The sequence below is a fragment of the Cibotium barometz genome, chromosome 6 (assembly GCF_041138505.1).
Source record: "Cibotium barometz isolate CiBa-2024 chromosome 6, ASM4113850v1, whole genome shotgun sequence".
Lineage (NCBI taxonomy): Eukaryota > Viridiplantae > Streptophyta > Polypodiopsida > Cyatheales > Cibotiaceae > Cibotium > Cibotium barometz.
The window spans coordinates 45939752-45953923 of NC_141051.1; the positions used below are offsets into that span (position 1 = coordinate 45939752).

At 38.7% G+C, this 14172-nt stretch overlaps 1 protein-coding gene across 1 annotated transcript in view; it reads right to left on the bottom strand.

Moving 5' to 3' along the window:
- The window catches only part of LOC147637796 (uncharacterized), an 84370-nt gene that overhangs the window by 12218 nt on the left and 57980 nt on the right, over positions 1 to 14172 (bottom strand). The gene's annotated exons all lie outside the window — the stretch shown is intronic.

Sequence of the window (14172 nt, forward strand, 5' to 3'; positions counted from 1 at the left end):
AGTCCTATTTTAGTATTATGCATAGAAATAAGATATGTATTCTTTTTTAAAAATTTTACCATAGCTTCGCTCTGCTATTACTGATAATTCTTAAAAAATATTTCTAAAAGAATAAAAGCTTGTAATGAAAATACAAAAGTAGTTCCTCTTTTATGCTTAAAATCAAACTATGAATTTAAATCATAATTTTAACCATAAAATTAAACATAACTATGATTATCTCACTAGATTAAGCTAATTTCAACATTCCTCTTTTCCCACATTGTTAGGGTAATCCATTTCTCATTTAAAGTGAATTAGAGTAGTTTTCAACTACTCATAAACAATCTAAAATAATTTAGCATTATTTTAATAGCAAAAAATCATGAAAATATAATTTTCTTAATCTCTATCTTATCAAGCCTAGAGTTTAGCTTTGAATTAAGAGACTATCATTGAGAAGCATCCTTTTTTAAGGGATTTAGCCATAAAGATTGCTATTCTTTTAGAGAGAGAGATTTACTTGAAGAAAGCATTACAAATAAGCATAAAGATTAACTTTCTCTTAGTTAAACATTAAGACTTTAAGGGAAAGCTTGGTTTGAATTAAAAAAATCATTTCGAAGGCTTCTCAAGCTTGTGAGGGGTTGAGAAGAAGAAAGTTATAGAGAAAATTAGAAAAAAACCATAAAATTTGATTTTACCTCCAAGTTTGGCTTGATTCTCCAATTGCAATAAGGCCCCGACCAATCAATTGGTCCACCAAGAGGAGAATTGCAACTCCAAGAGTTGTAGAGAGAGAGAGAGCTCCAAGCTCCCAAGAGAGAGAAAAATTTAAGGGATAATAGAAAATATGATTATTTTAATATAATACTGGCATGGTATAGCTCCAATATTCCATTACAAATGACTAAGGGTCTATTTATAGGTGAGGGAGACCACTAACCAAGTCCAACTAGGCTCGAAAATTTTCCAGGTTCAGTTTGACTCAATTTGGACAAGATTTGGACTAGTTTGGCTCCCTTTTTGATTTGGACTAGTTTGGCTCCCTTTTTGATTTGGTTTGATTTAGGAGAGAGGAGAGATTAAAATATCATAATTTTTTGAATTAAAAACCCTTCTACACGTGAAAGTGGTGCCTATCTCAAGAGTCCCCTTTTCCTTACCAAGGTGTCAAAAATGCATCATTATTCCAAAATATCTCATTTTTTTAGTAATATCTTATAATTTTTAACGAATAAACCTTGTACTCAATCAACTCTTCATCTTATGTGAGCATTTACTCATTTTTGGATATTTTCTTTTATTCTCATGGATTTATCTCATTGTAACACTTGGATTAATCGAGTTGGCCCATTGGAACCTTAATTGGACCATAATCCAAAAATTTCTGAAAATATAGACCCTTAGGCAAATGTCCCTTATACCATTTTTAATTAATTCCTAATGGACATTGGAAAGATAATTCTAAACTTCTGTTTCAAGGGAATCAAATGAAGACACTAGGAGGATTTTTATATCCAAAGATATCTCAATTTTGGATTATCTCTCTCTAGACATTTTCTCTCTCTCTAGTCCAAAATAGGGTAAAACAAGATCTTTCTTCTATTTCAGAGAGGGGAATAATTACAAGAACAGAAGGGGAGGTTCTTATACCTTTACACCTCAAAAGCTGGAGGGAGGAATCTTATATCCTACCCCACTTAAAAATGCGAGATGTCCTCATCTCGTAGGTGGAGTATAATATCTTTCATCTTCTTCCTCTTCAATTACTTCTAGCGTTACTGCCTTGGAAGTGGATGGCTGATTTCGGAACATCTCTCTTTGACTTTCCCTATTCTGAGGCGGAATCTGAGGCGGAGGTCTTGCATTACTTTAATTGAAACTGAGGGTTGGTTAGAGGTTCTACCTCTGGGATTTCCCTGATTTTGACGGAAAGGAACCTGATTACTTTGAAAGGAAAGAGCTGGAATCTGGAATCTTGATTCCTCATGTCCCTACCCCACAAACCTTGATCCAAATGGAGTTGGGCAATCCATATATTACGATGTCCAAATTCTTAACAGTCATAGCATTTCACTTCTTTGTTCAAGGATGGAACTTCTAAAGTTGAATTCTAGGGGATTGAGTTTCGGGAAAAGGACCTTTCTTCCATTATGGAACTTCCCATGTCGTCCTGAGATTGACCTTGTTGTGTCTTAGGCGGTGGAAAGTTGGAATCACTCTCTAAAGCTAGAAATCTTTTGAAAGATGATGGTGCTGGTTTTGGGGCGGGACCTTGACATCAAAGGCCTTGGCGAAATCCTTTGCTATCTATACTACTTCGACCATGGAAACTGGCTTGGCATTCTTCACTAGGATATTCAAAGGTTCATTTAGTCCTCGAATGAACCTGGCCATGAGCTGTTCTTCATCCAGTGGTGGCGAGAACTTGAGGAGGAGAGCAAATGCTTAATGATACACTTCAATAGTTCTGCTCCCCTGGGTTAACTCTAAGAATTCATTCATCTTGGTTTCCAAAAAGTCGGGAGGACAGAATCTCTTCCTTAGGTAAATCTTGAGATCATTCCATGTCTGGGTGTTTCGATCCAGACGTTTTTTCTCGTAGTGGTTTCTCCATGCCACTCTAATTGTTGCTACTATCTTCAGTCTTTCAAGAGCTATTTTACTCTTCTCATTGTACTCGGTGACATCGAAGTATTTGAGCTCTTCCTCATCAAGTTGGGAGTTAACATTCCCACCACGACAACCCTGGTCCATGAACCTATCAATACGAAAATTCTTGTTAAGTCTCTTTTTTCCCCAAATTAACCAAGACGTTGAGGTGAAAAGACCACTTTATTTATAATTCAAATCTAACTTTAGATCTAACTGATTCTGGGGTTCTTTATAGTTTGGTGAGCCCCCTAGAGAATCCTAGGATTAAGATCCCTTCTATAAGTAGAACATACAGACCAGAGAATAATTCATTCATATTCTTAACACAAAAATGGTCCATCAGACCGAAAATTCCATCTGAACATTTTCCACGGAAATTTCAGTTATGCAAGTTCTCAATTTGTCATTCCTTAATTAGATCCACTGGGTCAAAGATCAAATAGCAGCAATCTGTCGCACAATCCACTAATCTCATAGTGATTTGGTGAAGTCATAATCATCTTCCAGTTACTAATATTATCACTCGTATTCGTCTTCCCATTCATCCTCATTTGTGACTTTGTTCAGCTTATCTTCTTTCAACCAGAATTCAAAAATCATCATCCTTCGATCAAAATCCAAATCAATTCATCAATTCTCAACCAGAATTCGAAAAAAAATCATATCAACCAGTATTCGAATTCATCCTCTAGATAGCATTTTTGTTTATAACTTCAAGGTCTTAGATTTACTCATATATATTGTCAGTAAAGAGCTGCATATATACCCACGGTATATACGGGTAGTCACGGTTCTTGGAGCTACAAGGTAAATATGGTCATATCTAGGCCTCAAGCAAGTCAGGGATTCCACACAATTGCGATACTTCCATTTGATGAAGACCCAATTTCCAATTTATGAATCTTCATTTTGAATATCAATTTGTATGAATTTCATCATACAATTACAATCTTTTACTAGTATTTCATAAATTTTTGACATTTCTTGCTTCTTGGTTGATCGACTTTAAAGCCAATTCACTCTAATACTAGCTAAAAGATCCCTGCCTCCTTCACAATACAAATTCTAGGGTGCTAGCAGTGAAAGTATCACTTCTTGTGTAGGGAAGAGCCTCTCACTCGGGGCCTCACCCCCACGGATATCCGAACAAGAGACTAATCCCTCGGTTCTTCCAAAACCAAACTCGAAAAAACTTCCCTCGCCCAGACATAGGCGATTCCTTCGAGATATTTTATTCTAATGTAGTCAAGGTCTTCACTAACCAAACTGATCCAACCGAACCCGTAAGTCTCATGGTCAGATCAAGGAAGAGACTTGCACTTGGATCAGCACTTCACTCATAGGCCACTTCCTTGGTCCCTCATCCACCGTACGGAAGCTCACCATTTAAATCGAACCGAGGCTGGTCAAGACCTCGGCCGACCTTGCTACGTGAGACGTCCTCCATAGATTCTCCATCATCCTATTGCAACTTTATCACTTAGGTCTCCACGACCTCATCCACAAGATGGTCAAAATGCTTCCCCAACATTCTTGACAAAAAAAAAGTCATTTAAAAACAGGTTTCTAATGAACTCTCATCTTTTCACATTGTTCCACATCATTTCTCGTTATTCCACAGTCTTCTACATCAATTCACATTGCTTAGTCCACATCCAGTCATATGTATTCCCATCGTCTTCATCCATTCTGATCCAATCACATCTCATCACATATATCCATTCTCATCCAATCACATCTCATCCAATCACATCTCATCACATTGTTGAAAGAACGGTAGAGGAGGAGGAGACACACACACAGGAGCAAACCCTAATGTATATTCCAAATCCGAACCATAGAGGGAAGCCATGTCCACTCTCACACAAAGCATAATGCACTAATCCTTAATCCACACAACACACAATGAGTTGTGTCCACACTCCACTAACCCTAGCTAATGTCCACACACTATGACCAGCTGGACACGCGGTCATTTATGTCTCACACATGTTCCTACCTAATCTGCCAGCACATAGCATAGCTGGCTCACACTGACATCGAGCTTGAATATCTCAACAGCCCCTCTCAAGCTCATGATGTACTGCCGATGAAGATGTAGATGAGCTTGGGATATCAAGACTCTCAACACTCCCCCTCAAGCTCATCCCATGTACTCCCAACATAGTCCGGAAGGACTCAAACTTCTCCCTGCTAAGTGGCTTCGTGAAGATATCAGCCACCTGCTCATCAGTCTTCACATAGTGAAGATCAACTGTACCATCCAGCACCTTTTCTCTGACAAAGTGATAATGGACCTCTATGTGTTTGGTCCTCGCATGAAATACTGGATTCTTTGCCAACTGCATACTGCTCATGTTGTCACAATGTATGACAACTTTGCCATCAAGAGGCTCACATAAATCTGCCAAGAGACTCTTTAACCATATAGCCTCACAAGTAGCAATGGCTGCACCTCTGTACTCAGCCTCTGTACTGGATAAAGCAACTGTAGGTTGCTTTTTGCTACTCCAACTCACCACAGCACTGCCAAGTGTAAAAGCATATCCACTAGTAGACCTCCTGTCATATGCGCTACCTGCCCAATCAGCATCTGTGTAGCCATGAATGTCCAAGCTTTTACCACTCTCATAAAATAGACCATAATGTGCTGTGGTCTTCACATATCTCATGATGCGTCTCACTGCATCCAAATGTGGTTTCCTGGGGCTCTGCATAAACTGGCTAACCAGCCCCACTGCATAACTCAAATCCGGGCGTGTGATAGTCATATATATGAGACTACCAACCATCTTCCTGTACATGGAAGGATCATCCAATTCCTCGCCATAATCAGCCCGCAACTTCACATTTTGCTCCAATGGTGTACTCATAGGCTTACACCCTATCACGCCATACTTTGCCATCATATCCAAGGCATATTGGCGCTGTACTAACCAAGTACCTGCATGATCTTTCACCACTTCAATGCCAAGGAAGTATCTCAACTCACCAAGATCTTTCATGTCAAATTGCCCACTCAAAGCTTTCTTGACATGCATCACATCTGCACTATGATCACCTGTAATAATCAAGTCATCCACATAGATGACTAGTAAAACAATCCCATGCTGTGTCTTCTTCACATAGAGTGAAGAATCTGCTGTAGAAGTCTGAAAACCAAGTGAGATAAGATATCTGCTCATCTTATCACTCCAAGCACGTGGTGCTTGCTTCAGACCATACAATGCCTTTTTCAACCTGCATACGTGAGTGGGATATCTAGGGTGTACATACCCTTCTGGCTGTGCCATGTATACTTCCTCTTGTAGATCTCCATTCAGAAATGCATTCTTAACATCCATCTGATGCATTTCCCAGCCATTAGCTGCAGCCATAGCAATGACTGCTCTCACTGTGCCCATCTTAGCCACTGGGCTAAACGTCTCATCATAATCCAATCCATGGGTCTGTGCATAACCCTTTGCTACCAATCTTGCCTTATGTCTTTCAATAGAACCATCAGATTTGCACTTCACTTTGTAAACCCATTTACATCCAATCACATTCTTGTCCTTTGGTAGTGCAACCAAGTCCCATGTATCATTATGGACCAATGCGTCCATCTCCACATCCATTGCTTTTTCCCATACATGCTCTCCAATAGCCTCTGTATAGCATGTAGGTTCCACATGCTTCACCATAGATGTCATGTATGCATAGTGCATAGCAAAATCTCTGTATGTCAACCTGTCAACAGGATATCTGACCCTCTGGGATCTCTGTAATGCATGCGGGTCACTCTGTACACCTGTGACTCTAGCATGTGGTGGCACATATCTATCCTGTCTAGCACCAGGTGTGCGTAAAACAGGTATGCCAAGCTCCTCATCCAAACTTTCAGAACTGGATGACTCACATCCTGTGATTCCAATTCCTTCGACTTTCTTTTTGCCTTTATCCATAGCACTACTCCCAGTGCTTACACTTTCATGCCTCAAACGTCCTGACCATGGACGTACACTGCTACTCTCAGCTTCTGCTGGCCCAGACATAGTAGTAGAACTAGAACTTGCTTGTGGTGGCAAGTTCACATGTACATCAGCCTCAAGTGACTCAATAACACCTTCATCTTTTGCCTTATACCAACTAGCAAGCTCATCAAACACCACATCACGTGAGATGACCACTTGTCTAGTTTGTGGATTATAACACTTGTAGGCTTTTCGATCCTGTGCATATCCCACAAATATACATTTCTCTGCCTTAGGATCCAACTTTCTTCTCCTTTCATCAGGCACATGCACATAGGCTATGCATCCAAAAACTTTAAGATGTCCAATGTCTGGCCTGTAACCTGTGAGCCGCATCTCTGGCGTGCTTCCATGAATGGCTGCTGTAGGTGTTTTGTTCAATATGTATACTGCAGTAGCACATGCTTCTGCCCAATAGTAATCTGGCATGCTCTTTTCATTAAGCATCGCCCTTGCCACTTCACATATAACTTTATTCTTCCTCTCAGCCACACCATTCTGCTGAGGTGTATACCTGCAAGTCAGCTGTCTCCTTATTCCATGCTTCCTCAAGAAATGCTCAAAGGCCTTTGAGGTGTATTCACCACCTCCATCTGTCCTCAGACATTTAATCCAACAGCCATACTGCTTTTCTGCAAAAGCTTTGAAATCCATGAATTTTTCCAATACTTCACTCTTCTCCCTGAGAAAATATATCCATGTCATCCTGCTAAAGTCATCAATGAATGTAACATAGTATAAGCTGCCTTTGATAGATGGGTTTTGTGCAGGACCCCATACATCACTGTGTACTATCTCAAGTGGCTTGTTACTCATATTTCCTTCTCTAGGAAATCTCAATCTTGCCTGCTTCCCAAACTGACAGGCTTCACAAACATGCATATGTCCATCATATTTGAACCTAGGCAAACCATTGACAATGCCTCTTGTTTGCATGTTCTTTAATCTCTGTATATTTACATGGCCAATCCTCTTGTGCCACATATCAATATTTTGTACCACATTCCTGCTCTTTGAGAACATGGCTGATTTTAGCTCAGGAATTCCAGCATCCAGCTTAAACAGTCTTCCTTCTTTCTTGCCTTTAGCAATCACTCTACATCCATGTTTGAAATCTTCAACGAAGCATCCATGCTCATTGAAGCGAACCTGTAATCCCTGTTCTACCATTTGACCAACTGAGGCCAAGCTTTTAGTGATCGAAGGCACATACAGCACATCTGACATAGACTTTGTCTGACCATTATGCATGACCAATGGTACACTTCCAACATGTGTAATGACATGCTGGGTATCATCACCTGTTTCCACATAGCCCTTCACATCCATGGGCTTCATGTGCTCAAACCATTCACCATGGCATGTCATATGATTTGATGCTCCTGAGTCCATATACCATGTATCATCATTCTCAGCATTTGTCGTCATAGAACCCACAACATGCTTCATGGCAAACAAATGATTTGCAGTTCCATCATTGCTACTTGATGCATAGTTGCCACCATGTTGTGCATAGTTTCCACCATAATGACCACCACGTTGTGCTCTTCCCCCTCTCAAATCATTCTGTTTGCGAAAGCAATCTCTCGCCATATGACCATATTTGCCACAATAATGGCATTTCACATCTTGCATAGAATTTTGTTGGCCTTGCCAACGTCCTCGACCACGGGGGGTACCTCTGCCTCTTTGTGGTGCATATCCACGACCACCTCGAGCACCATATGAAGGCTGAAAATTCTGTTGTGGAGGCCTATCCTGCCATCCACGACCATTACCACCACGTCCACGTGATGCAAATCTCCCCCTGCCTCTAAAACCTCTCTGCGAGTAAAATGCCTGATTTCTGCCATCATCATGGCTAGAAGATGCATCCAAAAATGAATCACTGAGCTTGATTTCCTCAACCAACAAGAGGGAAACCAACTCATCAAAGTCGGGTAAACCTGTGCTCCTCACTGAGATAGATGTATCAAAAGATTTGTATTCCTTGCCAAGACCACGCAAGGTAATATCCACCAAATCATCATCAGGCATGGGGGCATTTATTGTGGCCAATGCATCTGCAAACTTCTTGATTTCTTGCACATAATCATGTATACTCCTTTTATTCCTTTTCACATTGTGTATCTGCTGTCGCAATTGAGACTTGCGAGCACTCGTATCTGTATCAAACATCTTGACCAAAGTATCCCATGCATCTTTGGGATTCTCAGCATCCTGAATGTGTATGAGCATAGCATCAGAAATGCATATAGACAAATAATGCAGCACTTTGAATGCTCTCTCTGACCATTGCTTATGAGCAATAAGCTGCTGCTGTGTAGGTTGTCGAGGTAGCTCAGGCTCTGGCTCAGCACCTGTAATGAGATTCCAAAATCCTTTCCCTTTCAAGAAACTCTTTATCCTGTACTTCCATGCCTGGAAGTTCTTCCTATCCAGCTTTTCACCAACAATCTGAACTGGATTATCCGACATGTTGCTCAATGCGTACACCTTCCGCACACGTCAAATCTGTAAATGAGCCTTCCTCAGCTCAACCACACTCCAATTAATGTTCCAGATACTCCAAGATAGCCAACAAACTCCAAATTTGATGTAGAAAATCAACCTGTAATGATCCAAGATGAACTGACTCACGCAGTGCGGGATACCCTGAACTGACACGCCTTCCAAGGCTCCAGATCGCAATGTAATGGTGCAATCAAGTCTAGCAACTTGCATTGACACCTAATGAACCTCAATGTTGAGTATCAACTCCATCTGACATGTGTAATTATCAATTTTTGAAAACCCCTTTTTCTGTTTTTGGAAAAACCAGAAAAACCAGTAATGATTTGGCTCTAATTCCTTCAATATTTCACCAAATTGAGCAACCAGGCATTCATTGGCTTAGCAATAGTGTCCATCAACTCCATGTAAGAGGAATTTGTCCAATTGTAAAACACCAAAGATTAATTGCTCGATTAAAATGCTCTGTTTCTCTGCAACCAGTGGACAGCCTGTTTTAATCAGCTCATTCCCAGCTCAATTAAGCATCATTGGCCAAAAAAATCACATAGCCCTCTTCTCCAAGATGTAAAGCATCCAATTGCTAAGAAGATTGTGGAAGATATCAAGCACCAAGTAAGAAATCGACCTCCTCGTAGTGAAAAAACCAGTTTTCTGCCCTGTTTCCTCTGTATGGGCTGCGCCGCCTGCAAATCAGGGGTTTGGGAGTGTTTATCGAGTTGTTTGATGATGGTTATAGGTGCCCAACACACTTGGGTACATGTGCAATCCACCAATGCTTTGATTTTCACCAAAAATAGGCTCCAAATGCATCAATTTTTGACTTTCTTCTCTCTGTTTTGTGAGAGCTCAAAAACCAGAGTTTTCCACTCAATTAATTGCATGTAAATTGCTCCAAAAACATAGTAGGGCTTGCATAGAAGTTGCCAATACATCTCTCTTTGACAAATGCATATGTCTTTTGCCAGAATCACTTGTATTTTCACCATACATCAATGTTCCCCAAGCTTTAATGGAAAGCTTCAAAAACCAGAATTTTGCCTTGCTTTGATTTGCTCTAAAATGCTTTGCTTTTGCCTGTTTCACCTGCAATCCACTCAAGGATGTTTAGAAGACCTTACCCGGTAGGCCAAGCTCTCAGATCTGATAAGATTCGGTGTGCTCCAAGCTTCACAGCTCCAATGGCAGCTTCACAGCTTCTTTTTCACAGCTTCTTCTTCCCTCTTCACTCACTCACTCATAAACCCTAATAAACAGCACAAGGCTCTGATACCATGTTGAAAGAACGGTAGAGGAGGAGGAGACACACACACAGGAGCAAACCCTAATGTATATTCCAAATCCTAACCATAGAGGGAAGCCATGTCCACTCTCACACAAAGCATAATGCACTAATCCTTAATCCACACAACACACAATGAGTTGTGTCCACACTCCACTAACCCTAGCTAATGTCCACACACTATGACCAGCTGGACACGCGGTCATTTATGTCTCACACATGTTCCTACCTAATCTGCCAGCACATAGCATAGCTGGCTCACACTGACATCGAGCTTGAATATCTCAACACACATATGTCTAATCCAATCACATATATCCATTCTCATCCAATCACATCTCATCACATATATCCACATCTATCCTCATCACATCACGTCACAACATATCCACATCACATCTCATCCATTCATATCATATCACATCCATCTACATTCATTCATATCCATATCACATCCATCTACATTCATTCATATCCATATCACATCCATCTACATTCATTCATATCCACATCATATTCACATATCATCACATCACGTTCACATCTATTTACATCACTTCACATCCATTCACATCTACCCAAGTCCATATCACATCAAATCTCATCTATCCACATAATATCTCATCCATTCATATCTAACCATATCCACATCACATCACATCCATTCACATCTCATTAGATCACATTCACATCTCACCACATCCACTCACATCCATCACACCCATTCATATCCATCACACCCATTCACATCCCACATTCATTCACATCTTGTCACAACCATCCTCATCTTATCACACCTTGTTCACATCCATCTACATCACATCACATTCATTCCACCCACTTTACATCACATCCACATCTATCCATATCACATCTCATTCATTCCATCCACATCTATCCATATCACACCACATCCATTCACAGCAGCTACAGTTCATCACATTCATCAACATCCATTCATTCATTCACATTCACATCTATCCACATCCATCCATTCATTCACATTCACATCTATCCACATCCATCCATTCATTCACATGCACATCTATCACATCACATCTCATTCTCGTCCATTTACATCACATCATATTCTTTCACATATCATCACATCTCATCACATTCACATCCACATCCATTTACATGACATCACATCTCATCGCATTCACAGCCATTTACATGACATCCATTTACATCACATCACATCTCATCCACATCTCGTCACATCCACTCACATCTCATCACATCCACTGACATCTCGTCACATCCACTCACATCTCATCACATCTTATCACATCCACTTTTTAGTACTGTTTTCTACTTTTGATACTGATAGGACTTTTCTAAGTTTCTACCAATTGCTTGGCCTAGTTAAACGTACTTTTTTTCGATCCCATTGAATCTACGTATGAGAGTGTTGTTGAAGGTTTAAAAAGGAAAAATAAACTTTATCCGAATTGAATAGTAGTTGTATTTTTATTCCTTAAGCTTCATTAATGAGAATTAATTCTAAACTTCCATTTACTCATTGGATCCCCTTGATCCTCCCAGGGATTCCAGATTCATTTTTCTGAGTAAGAGTTATCCAAGTTTTCTCAATGGATATTTTCATATTCTTTCTCAAATTTCTCAAGTAAAATCTATTCAATATTCTTCTTTTCGAGTAAAAGATTCATGGGATTTACAAAAATCAATTCTATCCATATTTTTGAATAAAATTAATAATGCTCAAAATTTTGCTTCTTCTAGATGAATACTCATAATTTGAACTATGCCAAAAATTTCTCTTTTACCATTTAATTTCTTGGATCTCAAATATCATGGAAATTCCTCTTTTTGTATAAAAATAAATTTACCAAAAAATCCTCTTTTACCATAATCAATTAATTATGCATAATTACAAAAATATATTTCTCATGAACATGATGAAAATCATTCTTTTTGCATAGGATGTCTAATCCTAGAGTATGGTGGGAAGTCCTCTTTTAGTATTATGCATAAAAATAAAATATGTATTCTTTTGTGAAAATTTTACCATAGCTTATATGCTATTTTACTGATGATAATTCTCAAAAATAAACTCTAAGAGAATAAAAGCTTGTAATGAAAATATGATAGTAGTTTCTTTTTTATGCTTAAAATAACTATGAATTTAAATCATAATTTTAACATAAAATTAAACATAACTATGATTATTCCATTAGATTAAGCTAATTTCAACATTCCTCTTTTCCCACATTGTAAGGATAATCCATTTCTAATTTAGAATGAATTAGAGTAGTTCTCAACTACTCATAAACAATTTAAAAGAATTTACCATTATTCTAATAGCAAAAAATCTTGAAAATATAATTTTCTTAATCTCTAGCTTATCAAGCCTAGAGTTTAGCTTTGAATTAAGAGACTATCATTGAGAAGCATCCTTTTTCAAGGGATTTAGCCATAAAGATGGCTATTCTTTTAGAGAGAGAGATTTACTTAAAGAAAGCATTACAAATAAGCATAAAGATTAACTTTCTCTTAATTAAACATTAGGACTTTAAGGGAAAGCTTGATTTGAATTAAAACAATCATTTAGAAAGATTATCAATCTTGAGAGGGGTTGAAAAGAAGAAAGTGATTGAGAAAATAGGAAAAAACCATAAAATTGATTTCACCTCCAAGTTTGGCTTGATTCTCTAATTGCAGTGAAGCCCCCAACCAATCAATTGGTCCACAAGAGGAGAAGAGGAACTCTAAGAGTTGTTGTAGAGAGAGAGAGCTCCAGGCTCCTAAGAGAGAGTAAAATTTAAGGGATAATAGAAAATATAACTATTTTAATATAATACTAGCATGGTATAGCTCCAATATTTCATTAAAAATGACTGAGGGTCTATTTATAGGTGAGGGAGGCCACTGACCAAGTCCAACTGGGTTCTAGAATTTTCCAAGTTCAGTTTGACTCAATTTGGACAAGATTTGGACCAGTTTGGCTTCCTTTTTTATTTGGTTTGATCTAGGAGAGAGGAGAGATAAAAATATCACAATGTTTTTGAATTAAAAACCCTTCCACACATGTGAAAGAGGTGCCTACCTCAAGAGTCCCCCTTTCCTTACCAAGGTGTCAAAAATGCATCATTATTCTAATTTTTTTTAGTAATACCTCATAATTTTTAACTAATAAACCTTGTACTCAGTCAACTCTTCATCTGATGTGAGAATTTACTCATTTTTGGGTATTTTCTTTTATTCTCTTGGATTTATCTCATCCCAACACTTGGATTAATCCAGTTGGCCAATTGGAACCTTAATTGGACCATAGTCTAAAAATTTCTGAAAATGTAGATCCTTAGGCAAAGGTCCATTATACCACATTGGAAAGTTCATTTTGAACTTCTCTTTCACGGGAATCCAATTTAGACACTAGGAGGATTTTTATATCCAAAGATATCTCAATTTTAGATTATCTCTCTCTAGAAATTTTCTCTCTCTAATCCAAAACATGACCAACACAAAGGCAAGGAAATTGCAACTAAAACACTAGCTGCATACTGTGGAAAAGAAAAGGATGTCTACTATCAATGAGTATGTTTTAAAGATCAAGGGCATTGTTGAATCCCTTCGGTCTATCAATTTATTGGTGCAAGATGATGATTTGGTGAGTGTCTATTTTTGAATGCGCTTGGTAAAGAGTATAAGCTATTCAAGACCTCCATTGTAGTCAGAGAGAATATTGCCAATTTTCAAGACTTG